The sequence below is a fragment of the Phoenix dactylifera genome, chromosome 4 (genome assembly GCF_051530095.1).
Source record: "Phoenix dactylifera cultivar Ajwa chromosome 4, Ajwa_hap1_PhDact_Kaust_v1.1, whole genome shotgun sequence".
NCBI classification, from domain to species: Eukaryota; Viridiplantae; Streptophyta; class Magnoliopsida; order Arecales; family Arecaceae; genus Phoenix; species Phoenix dactylifera.
In genome coordinates this window covers 29,581,792-29,605,905 of record NC_143193.1, presented here as the reverse complement: position 1 = coordinate 29,605,905, position 24,114 = coordinate 29,581,792, and the positions used below count along the sequence as shown (strand labels likewise).

At 40.9% G+C, this 24,114-nt stretch overlaps 1 non-coding gene across 1 annotated transcript; it reads right to left on the bottom strand.

Moving 5' to 3' along the window:
* Positions 1 to 3,942: 3,942 nt before the first annotated feature.
* On the bottom strand, positions 3,943 to 4,048 carry LOC149753777 (small nucleolar RNA R71). The gene has a single exon (XR_016409314.1). It is a non-coding gene; the product is annotated as a small nucleolar RNA R71 (small nucleolar RNA).
* Between the last annotated feature and the right edge of the window lie 20,066 nt (positions 4,049 to 24,114).

The following is a 24,114-nucleotide window of genomic DNA, read 5'->3' as shown; positions in this document are numbered from 1 at the left end:
GAGGCCGGACAATTGTGTAGCTCAAACAGGAACCTAGATAGATCATCAGGCTGCGGTGTTCTATACCTGCAGAATTTTTGAAGATGAGATCTTCAAATTAATTTCTTCTGATTTTAGTTTCAGTTTTATGAATCTTAATCAACCTTCCTCAGATCCTAATTTTCCCACCCTAATGAATTCAAAGATCTTCTAGATTTGGATCCAGAAAAAAATTTGAATTCTACGATCCGAGGTACGTTCATGCGATGAACGACGTCCCATTCGAATTTCGCTGCGAATGTCGCATCGAACAGGGCGTAACTCAGCACAAACCTCCTCATGGATCGAACCATGTCTAATAGAGTTCGATTTCTTCTTTCTAACACACCATTATATTGCGGTGTACCAGGAGGAGTCCATTGGGAGAGAATCCTATTTTCTCCTAGATATGTCAAAAACTTACTGGAGAGGTATTCACCTCCTCGATCTGATCGAAGAGTTTTAATACTCTTTCCAGTTTATTTTTCTACTTCGTTATGATATAATTTGAACATTTTAAATGATTCAGATTTATATCTCATTAAATAGACATAACCATACCTAGAAAGGTCGTCTGTAAACGTAATAAAATATGAATACCGATAAGTGCTTAATAATCTATAATTTAGTTATCTTTCCATAGCACTTATCAATGCTTTTAAACTGATAAATACATATTTTACCATAAAATTAAATAAACATTAAAATGAATTTAAAATATGGTAAGAGGTAAATAATTCTTTTCTCAAAACAGACTCTAAACTTGTCTCTCTCCTGGTTGTAATCTTTCATGAAAACATATAAGGAGGAGATTGTGTTGACCCGATTTGGTGACCTGATGGAGTTGTAATCAAGCTAAGGTTATAATTAAATGGGTTTTGGTCCTGATTCGATCGAAAGTTATAATTAATTTTGTATGGGGCAGAGGTTTGATTAACCCTTTTTATTAGGTCACGGTCCTATTTTTAGTCTTATCTGGTCGAGTTCGATCTGAAGCAGCTTAGCAAGAATTAAATTTAAATGACAATGGGCTCAAGGACAAGTCAACCATCATGACCCACCTCAAACCCAAAGTTAATTTCCAACCAATTCCTTACCTGCCTTCATATAAAATTTATAAATTTAAAACAACAAAAAAAAAGGGAAATAATGAATATAATAAAATAAATAAAAATAATTCCGGGGAGAATCACTTATTCACTGTTCATATGAACAGTGTCCCGTAAAAACACTGTTCATATGAACAGTGAGAAATAATATATATATAAAAAAAAGAAAGAATTTATTAAAACTGTTTCACTGTTTATCTCCTTCCTTCCGTTCTCTATCCTTCTCGTGATCCCGCCTCACAGAGCGCCCCCTGCCCGTTCCAGCCACGAGTCCCACGCGGTGCAGCCAGATCCAGATCCTCCGCCTCCTCTTCCGCCCGTGACGCCTCCGGCATCTCCCCGTCGATCCCGCGGCCAGCCCTATTCCCAGCAGTCGAGATCCAGCTCTTCTGCATCAGCCCGTTCTAGCCGCATCCAACGAGCACACCAGCGAGCAGCTCCTCTGTCTTCTCCAAGATCCGGCCGTCCGCGTTCCTCCCATCCATTCCCAGCTCCAATCCCTGTGATTCAGCCTTCACCGCGATCCCAGCCGACTGCATTCAACGAGCCGGTAACCCAGCTCCTTCCGGATCGGCACCCGCTTCGAGCTCCATCTTCGCCCGAGATCATTCCCAGCATCACGCCCTCCTCCTCTCTCGGGATCCATCGCTGGTCTTCGGCAAGCTATAAGAGGAAGACGAAGAAGAGAAAGGGGGAGGAGGCCACGGTTTGATAAACAGAGGAGGAGCCTCTGTTCGGAAGAGAAAGAAATAAAAAAAAGAGAGAAAGGAGGGGGGAAAAGAGAATAGTTTTGATATTTTGGGAATAATGGGAGTTGATCAATTTCATTTGAAGATGGGAGGTCATCCGGAAGCCATGCTCGGCTAAACGTCTAGTCTAGGGCTGGATGAAGCCCTAGCAATGTTACAGGGCATTGTAGTTCTTATTTTCTTTATTATTTTGGAGCTTGTTTAAATTCTTATTATCAATGAAAAATCCTTTTATGATGTTTAAACTTTGAGCATGCTATTTATTATTCATGTTTGCTAAAGTAGTCTAAGATGATCCATGCCTAGGAAGATGAGGTGTACTGCACCCTAGGTTAGCATAATTAGATAGACACTTCTTGCTATACCGAAGATGGATTTTCTTAAAACTCTTTATGCTTTTATTTCAAAAAGGCTTGTAGCCAAATTGCATGCTTCTCCAAAAGATAAAAATTAAGAACACAATCCCTAATGCCATGCTACGCGGTGGATTCCAAACCCTAGATCCATCTACTTTGATAAATTTCAATTCGTACTCATAGATTAATTTAGTTAAATCTAGTTAGCAAATTCTTCTTCGTGATTTATTTTTAAAAGAAAAATAACTTGTTTTCAATCCCTGTGGACCGACACCCGTAATCACTATCCTACAGGATACGTGCTATTGCGTGGTTTATTTTTGAACTTGAAAGAACCGATCAATTTTTGGCGCCGTTGCCGGGGATTGCTTGCATAGTTATTTTTCCTATCATTAAAAAAAATTAATTAATTAAAAAAAAACTTTCAAAATATATATATATATATTATTTTCTATTATTGTTACTTTTCTTATCTCTTTTTTTCTCGTCTACTAATTTTTTTTAAATTTTCTTTTGATCTTATTTGATCAGGAATCGAAGGAAAAATCTGGGATGATCAAAAAGAGAACTGCTGGAAAAGGAATGCTATAGAGGTTTGCCTAAAAAAAAAATTAAATTGCTGGGAAAATTTTCTTTGGTAACCTCTAAACCTTTCTTATTTAAATTAAGTATTAGCTTGAAATTTTGTGGTGATTGTTTGATTTTAATTTCAGCAAAAGTGTGAATGCATGCCTGATACACATACACCAATTAATCTGCACTTAGTAAGGGCAATCACCCCAACAAGATAAGAGCCGGATTTCATCACCGGACTCTTGCCCAATTTAGGTGAACTCAATCTCACATAGTGTCACTTTAATTAAAATCAACTAGACATTGGCCCCTAGGGACATTCGAGCTCAATAGGACGAAGATCACCGAAAGTTGCACCAATTTCGCTCTGTGGCTTAGTTGATGTCTAGGCAAGCTTTGTCCCTATAAGGGAGACAGTTCATCTGTTCGAGGCAAGTGGGTTTTAAGTGGGACCTTTGCGAACGCATCGTGACCCCTCCACTTACCTGGGAGCTTACCTGGTCAACTCGGTTCATTAGACCGGATTGGAGGCTTAGGTGCCCTCTTCAAACCAGTTAGGAGTTGTCTAGTAATTTTAGGACAAAGATTAGAATTGATATGCTTTTCTCTTTTATTGCATGCTTGATTGATCGAGGACTAGTGTATGCAAGGTAATCGTTCTAGAGTACGAAACCTATTACCTTTTGACCCTGAAATAGAACGAACCCTTAGGAACATTCGAGCTAAGATCAAAACATTAGGATCATCCCCACCTCTTAAGATGGCTGAAGAACAACCCAAACTCCTGAGGGAGTACTTTACTCCCACCATTTACACTTCCCCATCTTGCATTCGATTACCTAAAGTAGTAGCGGTACAATATGAAATAAAGTCTAGTGTGATCCAAATGCTCCCATCTTTTTATGGGCTCACCAACGAAGACCCATATAAAACACTTAGATAAATTTCTTGAGATTTGCACCACTGTCAAGATTCAGAACTTCACTGATGATGCTCTGAAACTTAGATTATTTCCCTTCTCTCTTAAAGATAGAGCCAAACAATGGCTGAATTCTTTAGAAGCTAACTCGATTCGTTCTTGGGATCAAATGCAACAAGAATTCCTTAAAAAATACTTTCCTATAGGAAGAACGAACCAGTTTAGACGAGCCATTACAAGCTTCTCCCAAACCGAGGGAGAAGAATTTCATGAAACTTGGGAGAGATTGCGGGACCTAATCCGTAAATGCCCTCATCATCAAATACCTAAGTGGCAGCTAGTGCAATGTTTTTATGACGGTTTGACTGAACGAAACCATCAGATGATCGATGCTGCATGCGGGGGGACTTTCATGCTTCGAAATGAGCATGAAGCATGGCAACTATTTGAAAATATTAATGAAAACTCCCTCCACCATGCTTCATGTTCTCGTCAAGCACCTCCGAATTTTCAAAGAAAAGGGGCCATTTGTGAAATAAGTCATTCTATGGACCTGTCTAGCAAGGTAGATGCATTGTCCCATAAGATTGACCAACTGATAATAGGAGGACATGTCGTTAGCTCTTCCCAAGCACAAGTGTGTGCTATCTGTTCTAGCCCATCGCATCCTATTCATGAGTGCCCCTCAGCACCCCAATTCTCCGAACTCGTGCAAGAACACATCAATGCTGCCCAAACACAGCCCAGACCGGGTAATGACCCATTTTCCAATACATATAACCCGAGTTGGCAGAATCATCCAAATTTTTCTTGGAGGCAGCAAGCTTCTAATACCTCCCAACCCTTCTCCCAAAATTTTCAAAACCCTCAGAATTTTCATATCTACCGTCCCTCAACTCAATTTCAGTATCCTCCTCCTCCAACCCAAAGAAATACAGCCTTTAAGGAGAAAGTGTTGACTGCCCTTCAAGGTTTGGAGGCAAACACACAACTATTGCACTCTCACACGCAATCAATTGCTAAGCTAGAATCCCAAATGGGTCAACTAGCCAATGCATTAAACAAGCGAGAGGAAGGTAAGCTTCCAAGTCAACCAATGAGTAATCCTAGGAGACAATACGTAGCTCAAGAAACTCGACTAAATCATGAGCAAGCCAATGCTTTGACTACCCTAAGGAGTGGACGTATAATAGATAATAAGGTTAGGGAGGGTAACAATAAGGAAGGTGAAGAAGAGGAGAGGAATGTATCACATGAAAACCCAAAACCTTCTTCAGCTAGTCCACCATCTGCCACAACCCACATTCCAAAGGCTCCATTCCCTGAAGCACTTAATGCACCCTCTCCCTTTGGCAAGAAGGGAACTTCATTAGAAGAGATGATGGAGGTCTTCAAACAAGTTAAAATCAACCTCCCACTCCTTGATGCCATCAAACAAGTTCCCTCCTATGCCAAATTTCTCAAAGACCTTTGCACCCAAAAGCGGAAATCTAGAACACATGTGCCTAAAAAGGTCCTCCTAACTGAGCAGGTAAGTTCCATTCTCCAACACAACACCCCTCCAAAGTTCAAAGATCCTGGTGCTCCCACTATTTCCTGTGTCATAGGAGATAACTCCATTGATCGAGCACTTTTAGATCTAGGGGCAAGTGTGAATCTTCTACCCTATTCAGTCTATGAAAAATTTGGGTTGGGTGAATTGAAACCTACCTCGGTATCTTTACAATTGGCTGATCGATCGGTGAAGATACCAAGGGGGATGATTGAAGATGTTCTTGTCAAGGTAGACAAATTCTATTTTCCAGTAGATTTTATCGTCCTTGACATGGAACATGTGCCCAACCTTAAAAAACAAATCCCTGTGATCCTTGGTCGTCCCTTTTTAGCAACAGCCAATGCATGTATCAACTGTAGAACTGGGGCAATGGATATATCATTTGGGAACATGAAAATTAAGTTGAATGTGTTTCATGCCGCTGACCAACATGTGAGGGAAGATGAGTGTTGCCTAATTGACGAAATGGATGATCTTGTAGAGGAAGCCCTTCCCTATATCTTAGCAGATGACCTCCTAGAGGCATGCTTGGCCCATTTTGACATTGACAACTTTGACATAGACAAGGCCATAGAAGAAGTCAACATCTTACTCGACAATCAATCTCCCATGAGTTCCCTTCCTTGGAAGATCCGACCTGAACCTCTTCCCCCCATTGCTAGCGCACCACTTTGTCCTTCCATTGATTCTCCACCTAAACTTGAGTTGAAGCCACTTCCGACAACTCTTAAGTATGCTTTTCTAGGACCAGAAGATACTCTCCCTGTAATCATCGCGGCCAACTTATCTACGGAATAGGAAGTTAAACTTTTAAGGGTGCTAGAAGAGAATAAACATGCCATAGGATGGTCTGTAGCCGATTTGAAGGGGGTTGACCCCTCCGTTTGCATGCATCGAATTCACCTCGAAGATGATGCAAAGCCCACCCGAGAAATGCAAAGAAGACTCAATCCTAACATGAAGGAGGTAGTCAAGAAAGAAGTGGTGAAGTTATTAGATGCCGGAATCATTTATCCAATTTCTGATAGTAAGTGGGTGAGTCCGACACAAGTGGTACCTAAGAAATCAGGCATCACTGTGGTTGAAAATACGGAAGGAGAATTGATACAAACACGCACAACCACGGGTTGGCGCGTGTGTATTGATTACAGAAAACTTAATTCAATGACTAGGAAGGACCATTTCCCTTTATCTTTCATAGATCAAATTTTGGAACGGTTGGCCGGTCAAGGTTTCTACTGCTTCTTAGATGGTTATTCTGGATATAATCAAGTACCTGTCTACCTAGACGATCAAGAGAAAACCACCTTTACCTGTCCATTTGGAACATTTGCATATAGGAGGATGCCTTTTGGATTATGCAATGCACCCGCAACTTTTCAACGATGCATGATGGCCATTTTTTCAGATATGGTGGAAAACTTTCTAGAAGTGTTCATTGATGATTTCTCAGTTTTTGGCCTATCTTTTGACGATTGTCTGAACAATTTGACCTTAGTTTTGAAAAGATGTAAGGAGACCAACCTAGTATTAAGTTGGAAAAAGAGCCATTTCATAGTTCAAGAAGGCATAGTTTTAGGACACGTCGTGTCCAAGAGGGGCATTGAAGTAGATAAAGCCAAAGTCGATCTTATTTCCAATCTCCCTCCACCCAAAACTGTGAAACAAATCCGATCATTCCTTGGCCATGCTGGTTTCTACCGTCGCTTCATTCAGGATTTCAGTAAAATTTCCAAACCCTTGTGCAATCTTCTGGCCAAGGACACTCCCTTTGTCTTTGATAAAGCATGCGAGGAGGCATTTGAAAATCTTCGCTCGAAATTGACCACTGCTGTTAGAAAACCCCGATCATGTCGCTGAAATTCAAAAAAATTCAGATGCAGCGGAAGAGGCATGCGCGGGATCAACCGTTCATCGTATGAACGTTGTTTCAAGACCGTTCGTAGATAGATAAGGATTAAAAACTTTTAGAAACATTAGAAAGATCAGATCTTCACCTTGTGCGGGTAGATGATCACCACAAACTGAAGTTCGTGATTTAGGATGAAGGTTCGCTTGAAGCCGTTCAAGTGCCCGGCCTCTACGGGTATCCACACGAAGCAGGAACCGATCCAAGCTCTCTATCTCACCGGGATGCTAGCTCTCTTGCAGAGATAACTTTTGATGGCTGATCTCCTCTCTTTCTTTCAACTCTTGAATGTACTTGAGAGGAGGAAGAAGAAGGATGAAGAAGAGGAAGAAGATCAACCCTTGACAGCATTCTTCTCTTTTCATGCGTTGGAGCCAAGGAAGAAACCCAAGAGGAGGGAGACGCCAAGAGTTTTCTTCCCTTGCTGATGGCGGCTGAATCCAAAGGGAAAAGAGGAGGCCACGGCTGGAGAGGAAAGGGATTCCAATGCCTAGGGCGCCGGCCCCCTTTCTCCCTTTAAAAGGCATCTAGGGCTCCTACAACTTAGGAGCCCTAGACTAGTTTCCTAAGAGGGGGCGCCGGCCCCCTCTTTCATGCCGCACCAAGTAGATGAGAGGGGCTCATGCCCCTCTTACTTGGTTAACCTAATCCTCATCTAATGAGGATTGGGAGCCCCTAATGTGGTTTAGCCCTAATCCAATTAGGCTTAGCCCAAGGGTGAACCAGTTTGGATCCAATCTAGGTAAGTCCTAATCCAATTAGAACTTAAATCAATTTTGACTCAATTGAACTCTTCAATCCTAATCCAATTAGGAGTCTTATTGATTCATTAGATTAATAATTAATTGTGACTTAAGAAACCCTAATCCAAATTAGGACATATTTAATTTTAGTCCTAATCCAATTAGGACTCTTATTTGAATTCAAAGTCCTAATCCAATTAGGTCTTCTAGGAATCCTATTCCAAGTAGGAATCCAATTTTAATTCAAAACTCCTAATCCAATTAGGATTGTAGGAATCCTATTTCAAGTAGGAATCCCAGTCCTACTCCAACTAGGATTCCCAGTCCTAATCCAATTAGGACTCTAGGAATCCTACTCGAAGTAGGACTCTTGTTTCAAGTCCAATTAATCAATTCCCTTTGTTCCTTCTTCAACTGAATATCAATCGAATTGATTACTTGTGATTCCTAATCACGATTCAACCATCGGATCGGTCAATACTTCTAGTGTGTGTGACCCCATAGGTTCTACTCTGACTGGTAGTGAGATATATTATGATCTCTATCACAATATCATTGAAAACTCCTTTCAATGGATTGGAACGATTCCAACTATACTCATTAGGGTTTATCGATCATCGAGATAATCCCTGTGAGTCCCACCATCCACCAGTGACACCTAGCAGCATGTAGTGGCCACCCAGTAGAATAGAATGATGAACCTCTAGGTGCAGTTATCATATGATACAGTCCTACTATCGTGGATCCCTACAGGACGGAGGTCATGGATAACTCGCCAAACCCCTTCGTCTGTCATATGTCAAGATTTATTCGACTCGAGTTCGTTAGTGGAAAACTCTTTCTCCACTTTATATTACTGCCCTGGCCAAGGTCTTAGAACTCAGTCTAACAAATCACATAGGATCACTCCTCTTCTATCAAGGTCGATAGATTCCATGAAAGTGCATACCCTACTCCTACAGTGAACTTAATGCAGCCAATCTACACTACAAGGACCCATATGACTAGAGACCATGTATACGTGTAGTTAAACTATAATAACCTCACTGTGGGTAGCTGAAGCACTGCAGGCCAAAGGACCAGTCATACTACTGCAACATCAAGCAAGTCACTGACGAGTGGATAGACATCCAAGTGACTTCTTGTCTTGGTCACGCTCAGTACCCTTGTTCTGTAACAAGCACCTGCACTATCACTTCAGTGTCCCTACACCGTGGACTCAAGTCTCGTCCATCCAGAAGGAAAGTGATCTGTGCACTGATCGGATCAATCACCGTCCTCGTGATGATCCATTGATCAGGAGCATTTAGAAATTAATCACCAATGATACATGGCTCAAATTCTCAACTCTTGAGAATATGCATCATCATCTTATTAATTTCTTGGACGATTCAAGAGAGAGAAGAGAGATCATAGCTTAATATCAAAGGGAAAGGGGACATCCCTACGTTCGCCACTCCTCTGCCGACTATCTCTTTGTGGAAAGTGACAATTCAAATAACTAAGTAGTTTCCTGTGACTAGCGCTATCAGTTCCAAACTTTCCTGCATCTCTTTCAGTTGAGGTGGAATCTATAGAATAAGATATGGCAAAAGCATCTTTTTGGATCGAATGGGCTTGTTGGGGGTAATGCGTGTGTGTGACTTAGCTGCTTTAGTGAATGGGTCCGCCACATTTTCTGTGGAGTCTACTCTCTGATCCTCTACTTATTTTCTTTCGAGGTAGTCGCTTATTAGGTTAAACTGCCGCTCTATGTGCTTCGATTTCTGGTGAGACCTTTGGCTCCTTAGCTAGTGCTATGGTGCCTTTGTTATCGCAGTAGAGTGTTATGACATCTGATGACATTACACCTAACTATGCAATGAACCTTTTAAACCAAAAGATTTCCACTGCACCCTTAGAGACGGCTTAACATTCAGCTTCTAAGGTATAATTTATAATGATCGGTTGTTTGGAACTCTTCCAATTTACTGAACCACCATTGCACATATTCTGATGTAGACTTTCTATCATCTATATGTGTGCATCCTTCTACCTTCAACTCTGATCTTCTTCCAAAGACCAAGAACATGTCCTTAGTTCTTCTAAGTACTTAAGACTGTTCTTCACAGCTATCCAGTGCTTCTTGCCTGGATCTGATTGACATATGCTCGTGACATTCACAGCATGTACTATATCAAGTCATGTACATAGCATGGCATACATGAGGCTTCCTATTGCTGATGCATCGGGGATCTTGCTCATGCGTTGAATCTCTTCAGATGTGTTGGGGCACATTTTCTTGGAGAGATTAATTCCATGCCTTAGGGGTAAGAGACCCCTTTTTTAGAGTTTTCCATGCTGAACCTTTTCAGCACTTCCTCTATGTACATCTTCTGTGATAGGCCAAGCATCCTTTTAGATCTATCTCTATAGACCTTTATTCCCAAAATATAGGATGCTTCCCCAAGGTCTTTCATGGAGAACCTTGATCGAGGTTAGCATGGGAATATCATTTTCTATCAGTAGGATGTCGTCCACGTACAGTACGAGAAATACGACAGCGCTCCCACTAATCCTTTTGTAAACACACGGTTTCTCTTCGTTTTTGATGAAATCAAACGTTTTTGATTGCGTCATCGAAACGAGTGTTCCAACTCCGAGATGCTTGCTTTAGTCCATAGATGGACCTTTGCAGTTTGCAGACCTTGTGATCTCCATCACTGGAAGTGAAACCCAAAAGCTGTTCCATATAGATATCTTCATCAAGATATTTATTCAGGAAAGCAGTTTTCACATCCATCTGCTAGATTTCATAATCATGAAATGCAGCAATGGCAAGTAATGTTCGGATGAATTTCAGCATGGCTATAGGTGAAAAGGTCTCCTGATAGTCAATGCCCTCGCGCTGACTATACCCTTTCGCCACAAGCCTTGCCATATAGGTCTCTACCTCTCCATCCGAACCTATCTTCCTTTTGTAGATCCATTTGCATCCAATAGGTACAATACCTTCTGGTGGGTCTACTAAGGTCCAGACTTAGTTGGAATGTATGGAGTCTAACTCTGACTTCATGGCTTCCAGCCATTTCTCGGAATCGATATCTGATATCGCCTCGTCGTAGGTTTTGGGATCTTGTGTATGATCCCTATCTCCCACTAGGAACATTTCCTCGGTATCCTCTTCTAGTATACCTAAGTATCTATCGGGAGGATGGGAGACCCTACTAGATCTATGAGGTGGTCGAGGGTCATCGTGTACTGGCTCTGTATGAATGGGTTCGATAGAATCCATGACTCGTTGCTTTTCAGAGACTTTCTCTTCAAGCTCAATTTTCCTCCCACTGCCTCTATCAAGGATAAACTGTTTTTCCAAGAAGATGGCGTGACGGCTCACAAACACATTGTGATCCTCTGAGACGTAAAAATTGTATCCTAATGACTCTTTAGGATATCATATAAAACGAGCACTTATGGTCCTAGCCTCTAGCTTGTCTGCCTGTAGTCTCTTGACGTGGGCCGGACATCCCCAAATCTTGAGATGACCAAGACTTGGTTTCTTACCATGTCATATCTCATATGGTGCGGTAGGAATGGACTTTAGAGGGAACTCTATTCAACAAGTAAATAGCTGAAAATAGGGCATCTATCTAAAGAAACAAGGGTAAATCAGTGAAGCTCATCATGGACTGGACCATATCAATAGAGTCCGATTCCTCCTCTCTGACACTTCATTGAGCTAAGATGTACCAGGAGGAGTCCATTATGGAACTATACCATTCTCCTTGAGATAATCACGGAACTCTCCATTAAGGTATTCACTTCCTCGATCTGATCGAAGAACCTTAATGAGTTTTTGTGCTTATTTTTCTACTTCATATCTAAGCTTTTTGAATCAAAAGTTTCATTTTTGTATCTCATACACATATCCATACCGTGAGTAATCATCGGTAAAATAAAGTAAAAAATTACAACCCCTAGCCTGCACATCGAATGGGCCACACACATCAGTGTGTACTAGGGTAAGTATTTTAGTGGACCTCCCTGTGTCCTACAAAGGATAATTTGGCCATCTTTCCTTGAAGGCAGAATTCACAAATCAAATATGACTCGAAAGTCAATGAGCCCAAAAGCTCATGTTTCTCCAATTTGTTTATTTTGTCTTCTCCTATATGGCCAAGCCTGAGGTGCCATAAATACTTTAGATTTATCTCATTTTTGGATCTATTAGATCCTATGGTATTCACTGTTTGCTCAGATATATTCACAGATACATCCATATGTATGTGATAGAGACTGTCAATCTTAAAACCATGTTGAATCAATTTAATTTTCAAATAAATAAAAATCTTTCTGTGCTACATAAAATACAGAAATTAAATTTCTGCTAGCAATAGGTCACAGTCCCTAAGTATCCTGAGCATATCTGACAAACCTTCTGAAGGTCTGTCACCCTTCATGTTCTTTATGCTTTCCATGTATGTAGAACAGTTCCTCTTCCAATGGCCGCCCATTATGCAATGGAAATACTTTTCCTTGCAATTGGCCTTTTTCTTGGAACTTCCTTACTTGGTGTTTTCTTAGTCTTCTGTTTCTTCGCAGGTTTCTTCTTCTTCCAAATAGACCCTCTCTTGAAAGTAGAAACTAACTTGACAGCGAAAACGATGCCCCTTGAACTTCTTCAAGGTCCCTGATGCAAAAATAAAATTGTTCTCCCAAGTGCAGGAGAATCGCACAAGTAGTAAAATCTCGGGAGTCCGAGGTCGAATTCTCAGAGAACGAAATATATATTAGATTATTTAATATAATTTTAGATTAATTAATTCAATAAATTCGTGGATTAAGATGGTGTTTTGATTTTCAGAAATTAAAAACAAAGAATGATAAACACAATTCAATGAAATAAAAATGGTAGGGATCTGGAATCCCCCTTGATGATATTGCATCCAAGGAATAAACTCTATGGTTCTTGATTAAAGATTAAATGTAGGATAGATCTAATCATGGTATATGTTTCATGAACATATGAACTCAATTTCTAAGCATTCATCGTGCTTTCTACGTCTACGACGAATCAAATACTAAAGCAATCCATATATCAATAATCATAATCCATTAAAGATCTATCTATGAAATAACTAAGCATGGATCAAGAACATATCAATAAATATAAATCATTGAAAGCAAAAGTTTAGAATTTACTTCAAAGAGAAATACATCAAAGGTTCCTCCATCACCCTTCCTAGGACTTTAGCCTTCCATTAAAAACTTTAATCCCCCTTTCATTTTCTTTCTTTCTTCTTTTTTTTTTCTTTTATTTTCGGAAACAGGGCCTCCCCTGTTTCCCTTCTCTGTTTTTTTCTTTTCAATAACAGGGACTCTCTTTTTGAATGGGCCCTTTCAATAATAGCCCTCCTCTTTCCGAATGAGGGATCCTTTATACCACTCGATGACTCGATGGACTCCCTGATCACTCGGGATGCTTCTCTTGTGCTGGCTGGCGAGTATCCCAGACGCGGAGAGGTTGTGATTGCGGGATCTTTGGTTGCGGCAATCTGAGATTTGGATGCTGGCTGGCCGCGAACGTGGCATGCAAGGAAGCTTCACAAAAGCCGGGATCTTCGGTAAGGGAGGAAGGCTGATCGCAGGAGGCAGCTGAGATCCTCTGTGAACGTGGAAGCTTGGGGCTTGAACACTTGGGATCGGTTGGAATGCGCGTGGACTCGGAAGCGAGCTGATATTCCGGAAGATTGCAATCGCCATGGGATGCAGAAATGCTGGGATTCGGATGGAGGTTTGGAGCTGGGATCACAGACGCCTGCAGGAGAAGCGGAAGGAAGCTGAGATCTTTGCTGGAATCTTGGATGCTTGGATGGAGTTGCTCGCGAACGGACACTGGGAACTCGGGGGAGCTGGTTCACGGACGTGGCATGCTGGGAAGCGAGTTGCTCGGGCGGATGAGGCGGAATCTGGGAGAAGCTTCGCGGGAGGCTGCGGACGTTGGCTTACGGACGCGGAGAAGATCTGGGATTTGGACGCTGGCGATGTCGTGATGCTGCGAGGAAGACGGAAGCTAGGATCTCGGGAGAGCCAGAACGTGGACGCTCGGTTGTGGCTTGGGAGATGTTGGGATTACGGTCGCAGTGAAGCTTGGGCTGCAAATGGATGAACTCGGACGCTGGATGGGAGCTTCGCGGATGAGGCAGAACTCGGATGAAGCTGAAGCGCGTGAGAGGGGAGCTGATAGCAGAAGCTTGGGATCTCAGGACGTTGGGAGGTTGGGTGGTCGTTCGAAGCATACATCCCGGCTGAGAGCTGGATCTCCGGACGCGTGAAGGAAGCTGATCATGGAGCTGGGAGGCGTTGTGAACCGAAGCTGGAGCTGGGACGCGTGGCTTTGAGATCACGGGTGATGAACCTGAGACGCTGGCGCTGAGATCACGGAACTGGGAGCTTGATATGACATGGTGGATGGATGAACTCGGGCTCGCGGGCGAAGCGGACTCAGACGGACGCTGGAGTGGACGCAAGCTGATGATGCGGGGGTGACGACTGGATCGCACGATGCTGGATGAACACGTGGAGGATCACTCACGGGGGAAGCTGGGTTGCACGCATGAGATGAAGTGGGAGAATCATAAATGGGTGCACAGGTTGCTTTGAATTGGCTGCAGTAAACTTGAAAGGCTGAACTTAACCTCCTTCTAGTATACAACTGGGGTTGACCCATATGGTTGGCTGGTCGCATATGGTGATGCATCTTTTTGGACCCAATACGTATTTTAACTTTAATTTACGATCACCTGCACCCCACAAAAATATAATATTAATACAGCATTTTTATCATCATTTGTTAGCAATAATACTAATTTGAGTGATGTGTAGATCGCACTTTTGTGCTCTCATCAGTCCCTAAGTTAGTTACCAATTTATTCAACAATTCTATTTTGGTGCATACAATTTTGTTCATATGGTAATTTACTATAAACTGTTCATATGAAGCTAGAAGGAATTGTGGGATCAAATCCGTTTGCAATTCCTTGTGCATGGTCATGCCGAGCTTTTCAAGCTCCTTCAAGTCCTTTATCATGGTCAAACCATGATCGTGGACAGACTGCCCCTCACGCATCTTTGTCTTAAAGAGCCTCTTGGACACTTCAAAATATGCTGCGCGACTCTGATCACCATACAACTCTTGTAGGTGATTTAATATGTCCTTGGCAGTCTCATGTTCTCATGCTAGCATTGTAATTCATTGGACATGGATGCCATTGTGCAGCACCTTACTTTATTGTCATTGTTCGTCCACTTAACAAGCGTCTTACGCTGATCAGTGATCGGACGGATTGGTAACACGGGGATTCCATGGTCTAGCATATACCCGAATTTCTCACAATTCAAAACTATTTTTTTTGAATTTTGCTGAGCCAATCTTTATAATTGGGTTTGGTCAAATGGTTGTTCTATAGGATATGAGTTAAGAGTCTAGAAGCTGACTTTATAATCCTCAGAGAGTAAAGATTCTAGTTAGACTTTTGTACTTGATTCTAATTTGTTCTAGGGTCTTTTAGAATAAATGTACCTCCTACTATTTTCTCGAATTCCTCACACTCCCCTGGTAGGAAAACGGAAGTCCCACATGACTAGGATTTCTAGTGGGTACTGCGGTCCCACCGATTTACATGCCACCTCACCTAATAGTTATTGGTGACACATAGATTGATGAATGTACAACTCTTGTACAATGCTTCTCAAGCATGTTGCAGTGTAACTTGGTCTCTAAGCCATGAAAACCTCACGTAACAGTTATTGGTCCCATTTCTTAGTTAAGTCAGACCCACCGTATAACCGTAGGAATAAAGTCGTCATTGGGTCCTCACCTAACAGTTATTGGTGCCCAACCCCACCTTTACCCTACAACATCTCATGTCTATAGAGAGGTCTAGCCCCCCGATGCAACTTGACCACTGTATCCAGCCGAGACAAATCAACATCAGAAAGGCCTTAGCAGCTCTACTACAGTGGAAGACCTATTGACTTAATATTGGTTAATCAGGTCTTAGTGTTTGCAACTTGAGCTCTTCATAATAGGTAATCAAACAATTGGCCAGGTAAGCAGGTGGGAGGCTCACCTTACTCAGAGAGTAAGGTCCTAATTAAGTAACCACCTTTCATGCTTTCCTAGACACCAATTAGATCAATTAATCTAATATGACTCGCTCATGTTAGTTCACCCTCGACTTGATTGAGGAGGTTTTAATTTAGGTCTCAATTGGGTTTGTTACATCACATGTAAACCTATCTACCCCTCTTTCATTCACATCACATGCAAACGGCACATCACAGGCAATTATAATCGCAGCATCAAAATAAAGCTAAACTTTAAATAGGTGATGATCATGGATTCTAATTAAGTCGTATTACAAGCACATGCACGTCAATCGATCAATTGGTATTCAACTCTTGAATTGATTCCAAGCCTCCTTGATTCGATCCTTGACCAACTCTTGATTCAATCGCCATCAACCGCTTAGACCCCTGTTCATCTCATGCCTTGTCTTCAACTTGATCGTTGACGTACATCACATCACCGAAATACAACTAGATGTAAAATAAAAATAATAATAAATTACATCTTCTTTTAGGAGGCACGCAGGCCTCTCAAAATATCAAATAAGATGCATGCAAGCATCTGAAAAATTACATGACATCACAGATCACATCGCAGGTCATTACATTTGATACCAAAAGGGTTTGAATCCTATGATCATCACCACATGCAGCAATTATAATTTTCAGATCTGAAAACTAATTGATTATCTTATGAGATAGGTTGCTGATCATGCTAATCATGATTCTAAACTTTGTAATCTCATTAACAATGCAATTAGAATCATCATCTTATCATATAAAAATCAGCATGCAAAAATCAGCATCCTAGAAAAAATCTGCATGCAGAAAATTTTCAGCATGCATAATCTTTCAATTTTCAGATCTAATAAGCCTATTAATAATTAATCCTTACCTTAATCTACGAAGACTAAGCTCTGATACCACTGTTAGAAAACCCCGATCATGCCGCTGAAATTCAAAAAAATTCAGATGCAGCGGAAGAGGCATGCGCGGGATCAACCGTTCATCGTATGAACGTTGTTTCAAGACCGTTCGTAGATAGATAAGGATTAAAAACTTTTAGAAACATTAGGAAGATCAGATCTTCACCTTGTGCGGGTAGATGATCACCGCAAACTGAAGTTCGTGGTTTAGGATGAAGGTTCGCTTGAAGCCGTTCAAGTGCCCGGCCTCTACGGGTATCCACACGAAGCAGGAACCGATCCAAGCTCTCTATCTCACCGGGATGCTAGCTCCCTTGCAGAGATAACTTTTGATGGCTGATCTCCTCTCTTTCTTTCAACTCTTGAATGTACTTGAGAGGAGGAAGAAGAAGGATGAAGAAGAGGAAGAAGATCAAAGCCCTTGACAGCATTCTTCTCTTTTCATGCGTTGGAGCCAAGGAAGAAACCCAAGAGGAGGGAGACGCCAAGAGTTTTCTTCCCTTGCTGATGGCGGCTGAAACCAAAGGGAAAAGAGGAGGCCACGGCTGGAGAGGAGAGGGATTCCAATGCCTAGGGCGCCGGCCCCCTTTCTCCCTTTAAAAGGCATCTAGGGCTCCTACAACTTAGGAGCCCTAGACTAGTTTCCTAAGAGGGGGCGCCGGCCCCCTCTTTCATGCCGCACCAAGTAGATGAGAGGGGCTCATGCCCCTCTTACTTGGTTAACCTAATCCTCATCTAATGAGGATTGGGAGCCCCTAATGTGGTCAAGCCCTAATCCAATTAGGCTTAGCCCAAGGGTGAACCAATTAGGATCCAATCTAGGTAAGTCCTAATCCAATTAGAACTTAAATCAATTTTGACTCAATTGAACTCTTCAATCCTAATCCAATTAGGAGTCTTATTGATTCATTAGATTAATAATTAATTGTGACTTAAGAAATCCTAATCCAAATTAGGACATATTTAATTTTAGTCCTAATCCAATTAGGACTCTTATTTGAATTCAAAGTCCTAATCCAATTAGGTCTTCTAGGAATCCTATTCCAAGTAGGAATCCAATTTTAATTCAAAACTCCTAATCTAATTAGGATTGTAGGAATCCTATTTCAAGTAGGAATCCCAGTCCTACTCCAACTAGGATTCCCAGTCCTAATCCAATTAGGACTCTAGGAATCCTACTCGAAGTAGGACTCTTGTTTCAAGTCCAATTAATCAATTCCCTTTGTTCCTTCTTCAACTGAATATCAATCGAATTGATTACTTGTGATTCCTAATCACGATTCAACCATCAGATCGGTCAATACTTCCAGTGTGTGTGACCCCATAGGTTCTACTCTGACTGGTAGTGAGATATATTATGATCTCTATCACAATATCATTGAAAACTCCTTTCAATGGATTGGAACGATTCCAACTCTACTCATTAGGGTTTATCGATCATCGAGATAATCCCTGTGAGTCCCACCATCCACCAGTGACACCTAGCAGCATGTAGTGGCTACCCAGTAGAATAGAATGATGAACCTCTAGGTGCAGTTATCATATGATACAGTCCTACTATCGTGGATCCCTACAGGACGGAGGTCATGGATAACTCGCCAAACTCCTTCGTCTGTCATATGTCAAGATTTATTCGACTCGAGTTCGTTAGTGGAAAACTCTTTCTCCACTTTATATTACTGCCCTGGCCAAGGTCTTGAACTCAGTCTAACAAATCACATAGGATCACTCCTCTTCTATCAAGGTCGATAGATTCCATGTAAGTGCATACCCTACTCCTACAGTGAACTTAATGCAGCCAATCTACACTACAAGGACCCATATGACTAGAGACCATGTATACGTATAGTCAAACTACAATAACCTCACTGTGGGTAGCTGAAGCACCGCAGGTCAAAGGACCAGTCATACTACTGCAACATCAAGCAAGTCACTGACGAGTGGATAGACATCCAAGTGACTTCTTGTCTTGGTCACGCTCAGTACCCTTGTTCTGTAACAAGCACCTGCACTATCACTTCAGTGTCCCTATACCGTGGACTCAAGTCTCGTCCATCCAGAAGGAAAGTAATCTGTGCACTGATCGGATCAATCACCGTCCTCGTGATGATCCATTGATCAGGAGCATTTAGAAATTAATCACCAATGATACATGGCTCAAATTCTCAACTCTTGAGAATATGCATCATCATCTTATTAATTTCTTGGACGATTCATAGACACATAAACAATATGAATGAAAAGATGCCTTTTATTTATTCAATAATAAATAGTCAAGTACAAAATTATGTCCCTAGAATTAACAATGTGTCAGCCAGATTGGCTTCTAGGGCATAGATCTAACAACTGCACCTATCATACGGCCCCCTAATTGGACCCTTCCGTTTGAATTAATGTGTGACGCATCCGACTATGCAATTAGGGCAGTTTTAGGGCAACGGCTAGATAAAGTACCTCATGTCATCTATTACGCTAGTAAAGCACTCTTAGATGCACAATTGAACTACACCACCACTGAGAAAGAGTTACTAGCTGTAGTATTTGCCCTAGACAAGTTTCGATCTTATCTTTTAGGATCCAAGGTTACCGTATTCACTGATCATGCTGCCCTTCGACACCTTCTTGCAAAGAAGGACACCAAACCCCGTCTGATTCGATGGATTCTTTTACTACAAGAATTTGACCTAGAAATTCGGGACAAGAAAGGAACTGCAAATGTCGTAGCAGACCACTTATCTAGAATTCTTCTTGAGCCCTCTAAGAATACCTCACCTTTACATGATGCTTTCCCAGATGAACAATTATTTGGGGTACAAGGAATGAAAACGCCATGGTTTGCAAACATAGTAAATAACCTGGCCATAGGACGAATTCCTGATGATTGGTCAACTCAAGACAAGAACCGATTCTTTTCACAAGTGAAATTCTATTATTGGGATGATCCCGATCTATTCAAGTATTGTCCCGATCAAGTAATCCGTCGATGTGTCCCCGAATGCGAATTTCAAAGTATTCTTTCATTCTGCCATTCACAAGCTTGTGGGGGACATTTTGGGGGTAGAAAAACTGCAACAAAAGTTTTACAGAGTGGATTTTATTGGCCCACACTTTTCAAAGATGCCCATAACTTTTTCCAAACTTGTGAATGGTGCCAACGGATGGATACCATCTCCCGTAGAGATATGATGCCTCTCAATCCTATTTTAATTGTAGAAATTTTTGATGTATGGGGTATTGACTTTATAGGCCCTTTCCCACCATCTTTTGGTTTCGAATACATTCTAGTAGGGGTTGATTATGTCTCAAAATGGGTAGAAGCTGTCGCCACTAAAACTAATAACCACAAAGTTGTGGTTAAATTTTTACATGAAAATATCTTTCGTCGTTTTGGCACACCCAGAGCCATCATCAGTGATGGGGGATCTCATTTTTGCAACCGGTCATTCGAGGCTTTGGTTCGCAAATATAACATCACCCATAAAGTTGCTACCCCATACCATCCCCAAACGAGTGGACAAGTCGAGGTGTCCAATAGGGAGTTAAAACACATCTTAGAGAAAACGGTACGTCCCGATAGAAAAGATTGGTCTCAAAGGATAAATGATGCTCTCTGGGCATACCGTACTGCCTACAAAACTCCTATTGGCATGTCCCCCTACCGATTAGTTTTTGGAAAAGCTTGCCACTTATCGGTAGAACTTGAACATAGAGCTTTCTGGGCTATCAAAAAGTTTAACTTAGACATGGCAGTAGCTGGTCCTCACCGAAACCTCCAACTAAGTGAACTTGAAGAATTGCGCAATGAGGCTTATGAAAATGCTAAAATTTATAAAGCAAGGACTAAGGCTTTTCATGATAAAAATATTAACCGTAAGTCCTTCGAACCTGGTCAAAAGGTTTGGCTGTTCAATTCCAAGTTGCGACTCTTCCCGGGTAAACTTCGTTCCAGGTGGGATGGACCATTCGTAGTGAAAAAAGTTTCTCCTTATGGTGCAGTAGAAATCCAACACTTCAATGGTGGACATATTTTAAAAGTCAATGGTCAAAGGTTAAAACCTTATGTGGACTGTATTACCAATGGGCAATTGATCGAATCCCTTAATTTGACGAACCCTGTTTATCAAAATAATTAAGGATGCACTGTGTCTAGCTGAAGACAATAAACTTAGCGCTTGTTGGGAGGCAACCCAATTCTCTTAAATTTTTTTTAACATTGAGGACAATGTTAGGTTTAGGTTTGGGTGTTTTATCTTGATTTTCATCAAAAAAAAAAAGTGTGTTCATTTTCATAAAATAATAATAATAATAAAAAAATTTAAATAAAAAAAAAGTTTTTGTTTTTAAAAACCTAATTTCTATACATGAATGTGAGAATGATAAATACACAAGGTATATAAAATCTAAAAAGCCCAATGACTAGTCGGAAGTAATATAAATTTAAGTTCTTTTTATTAAGTCTCTCTTAAGGAGTTGTAAGCTAATTAATATTTGGAATTTCACTACACACTGGCCGACCCTTCTAAGGTCTAGGCTCGACAATATGTTGATAGTATAGTAGCAACCTTGGACCCTGATGAATCATACTTATCTAATCCAAAAAAAAGAAAAAGAAAATCATCAATAAAAATGGATTTAGTCAGGAACATCGAAAAGGGCTACCTATTGTCAAAGGTCAAGTGGGCTTGTGATGAGGACTCTGAGCATAAATCCGTAGGGGAGTTTTGATGCCCGACACCTTATGCCAACTGGTGTGAGAGTTGTCGACTGACTGCTCGTTACACGGAGAAATCACCACAAGAGTAAAAGTGCACAATTTATATATCTTTTATTAAAATAAAAAAAAAACTTTGCATTGACCTTGAAAAAGACAATAGTGTGAAAGCAGTCGTTGTAAAAATTCGAATAAACTGGAATATTACAGATAAAGCCCGTGAGGTACTAAAGTAAACATCCACAACTCTCGAAATTCTACAGATAAGATGATTTTGAATCAGTGAGCAGGTCCTTTCGACCAATCCTTGGAAACTACTAGTATTAGCAATATTTTGGAGATCCAAACCCTTAGCTTATGTACGGTCCAGATTTCACTGAGCACTCCAGTATAAATAAGTCTTACAACTTCCTAATGGAAACTTAATGACCTCAACTTGAATTGCATTTTGACCTAGGATTTGGGCTGACTTAGTAAATAAAACCGTGTGTGTTTTGAAATTCTTATCATTTATGTATCTTAAATTAGATTTTAATTTCCTTACTAGTATGCATTTGGAATTTGATTTTCACTTCATAGATCAATTTATCAAAAAAAAAGAAAAAAGAAAAGAAATTAATAATAACAATAATAATAAATGATTTATTGAAGTTTGTGGGTATCTTTACTGAAAATCCTCACGAGACTACAACTCGTCCACTAGGGTAACCTAGGGGTTTAAAGCCTTGTTACATATGGTAAATATAACCGCGATGCCTGTGAAAGTGAGTTAAAATTCTTCTTTTCTAGTTTTATTTTGCTCGAGGACTAGCAAAACATAGGTAATAAAATATGAATACTGATAAGTGCTTAATAATCTATAATTTAGTTATCTTTCCATAGCACTTATCAATGCTTTTAAACTGATAAATACATATTTTACCATAAAATTAAATAAACATTGAAATGAATTTAAAATATGGTAAGAGGTAAATAATTCTTTTCTCAAAACAGACTCTAAACTTGTCTCTCTCCTGGTTGTAATCTTTCATAAAAACATATAAGGAGGAGATTGTGTTGACCCGATTTGGTGACCTGATGGAGTTGTAATCAAGCTAAGGTTATAATTAAATAGGTTTTGGTCCTGATTCGATCGAAAGTTATAATTAATTTTGTATGGGGCAGAGGTTTGATTAACCCTTTTTATTAGGTCACGGTCCTGTTTTTAGTCTTGTCTGGTCGAGTTCGATCTGAAGCAGCTTAGCAAGAATTAAATTTAAATGACAATGGGCTCAAGGACAAGTCAACCATCATGACCCACCTCAAACCCAAAGTTAATTCCCAACCAATTCCTTACCTGCCTTCATATAAAATTTATAAATTTAAAACAACAAAAAAAGGGAAATAATGAATATAATAAAATAAATAAAAATAATTCTAGGGAGAATCACTTATTCACTGTTCATATGAACAGTGTCCCGTAAAACACTGTTCATATGAACAGTGAGAAATAATATAATAATAAAAAAAAGAATTTATGAAAACTGTTTCACTGTTTATCTTCTTCCTCCCGTTCTCTATCCTTCCCGTGATCCCGCCTCACAGAGCGCCCCCCTGCCCGTTCCAGCCACGAGTCCCACGCGGTGCAGCCAGATCCAGATCCTCCGCCTCCTCTTCCGCCCGTGACGCCTCCGGCATCTCCCCGTCGATCCCGCGGCCAGCCCTCTTCCCAGCAGCCGAGATCTAGCTCTTCTGCATCAGCCCGTTCCAGCCGTATCCAACGAGCACACTGTTAGATGTATGCCCTAGAAGCCAATTTGGCTGACACATTGTTGATTCTAGGGACATAATTTTGTACTTGACTGTTTATTATTGAATAAATAAAAGGCATCTTTTCATTCATATTATTTATGTGTCTATGAATCGTCCAAGGAATTAATAAGATGATGATACATATTCTCAAGAGTTGAGAATTTGAGCCATGTATCATTGGTGATTAATTTCTAAATGCTCCCGATCAATGGATCATCACGAGGACAGTGATCGATCCGGTCAGTGCACAGATCACTTTCCTTCTGGATGGACGAGACTTGAGTCCACAGTGTAGGGACACTGAAGTGATAGTGCAGGTGCTTGTTAGAGAACAAGGGTACTGAGCGTGACCAAGACAAGAAGTCACTTGGATGTCTATCCACTCGTCAGTGACTTGCTTGATGTTGCAGTAGTGTGACTGGTCCTTTGACCTGCGGTGCTTCGGCTACTCACAGTGAGGTTATTGTAGTTTGACTACACACATACATGGTCTCTAGCCATATGGGTCCATGCAGTGTAGATTGGCTGCAGTAAGTTCACTGTAGGAGTAGGGTATGCACCTATAAGGAATCTATCGACCTTGATAGAAGAGAAGTGATCCTATGTGATTTGTTAGACTGAGTTCTAAGACCTTGGCCAGGGCAGT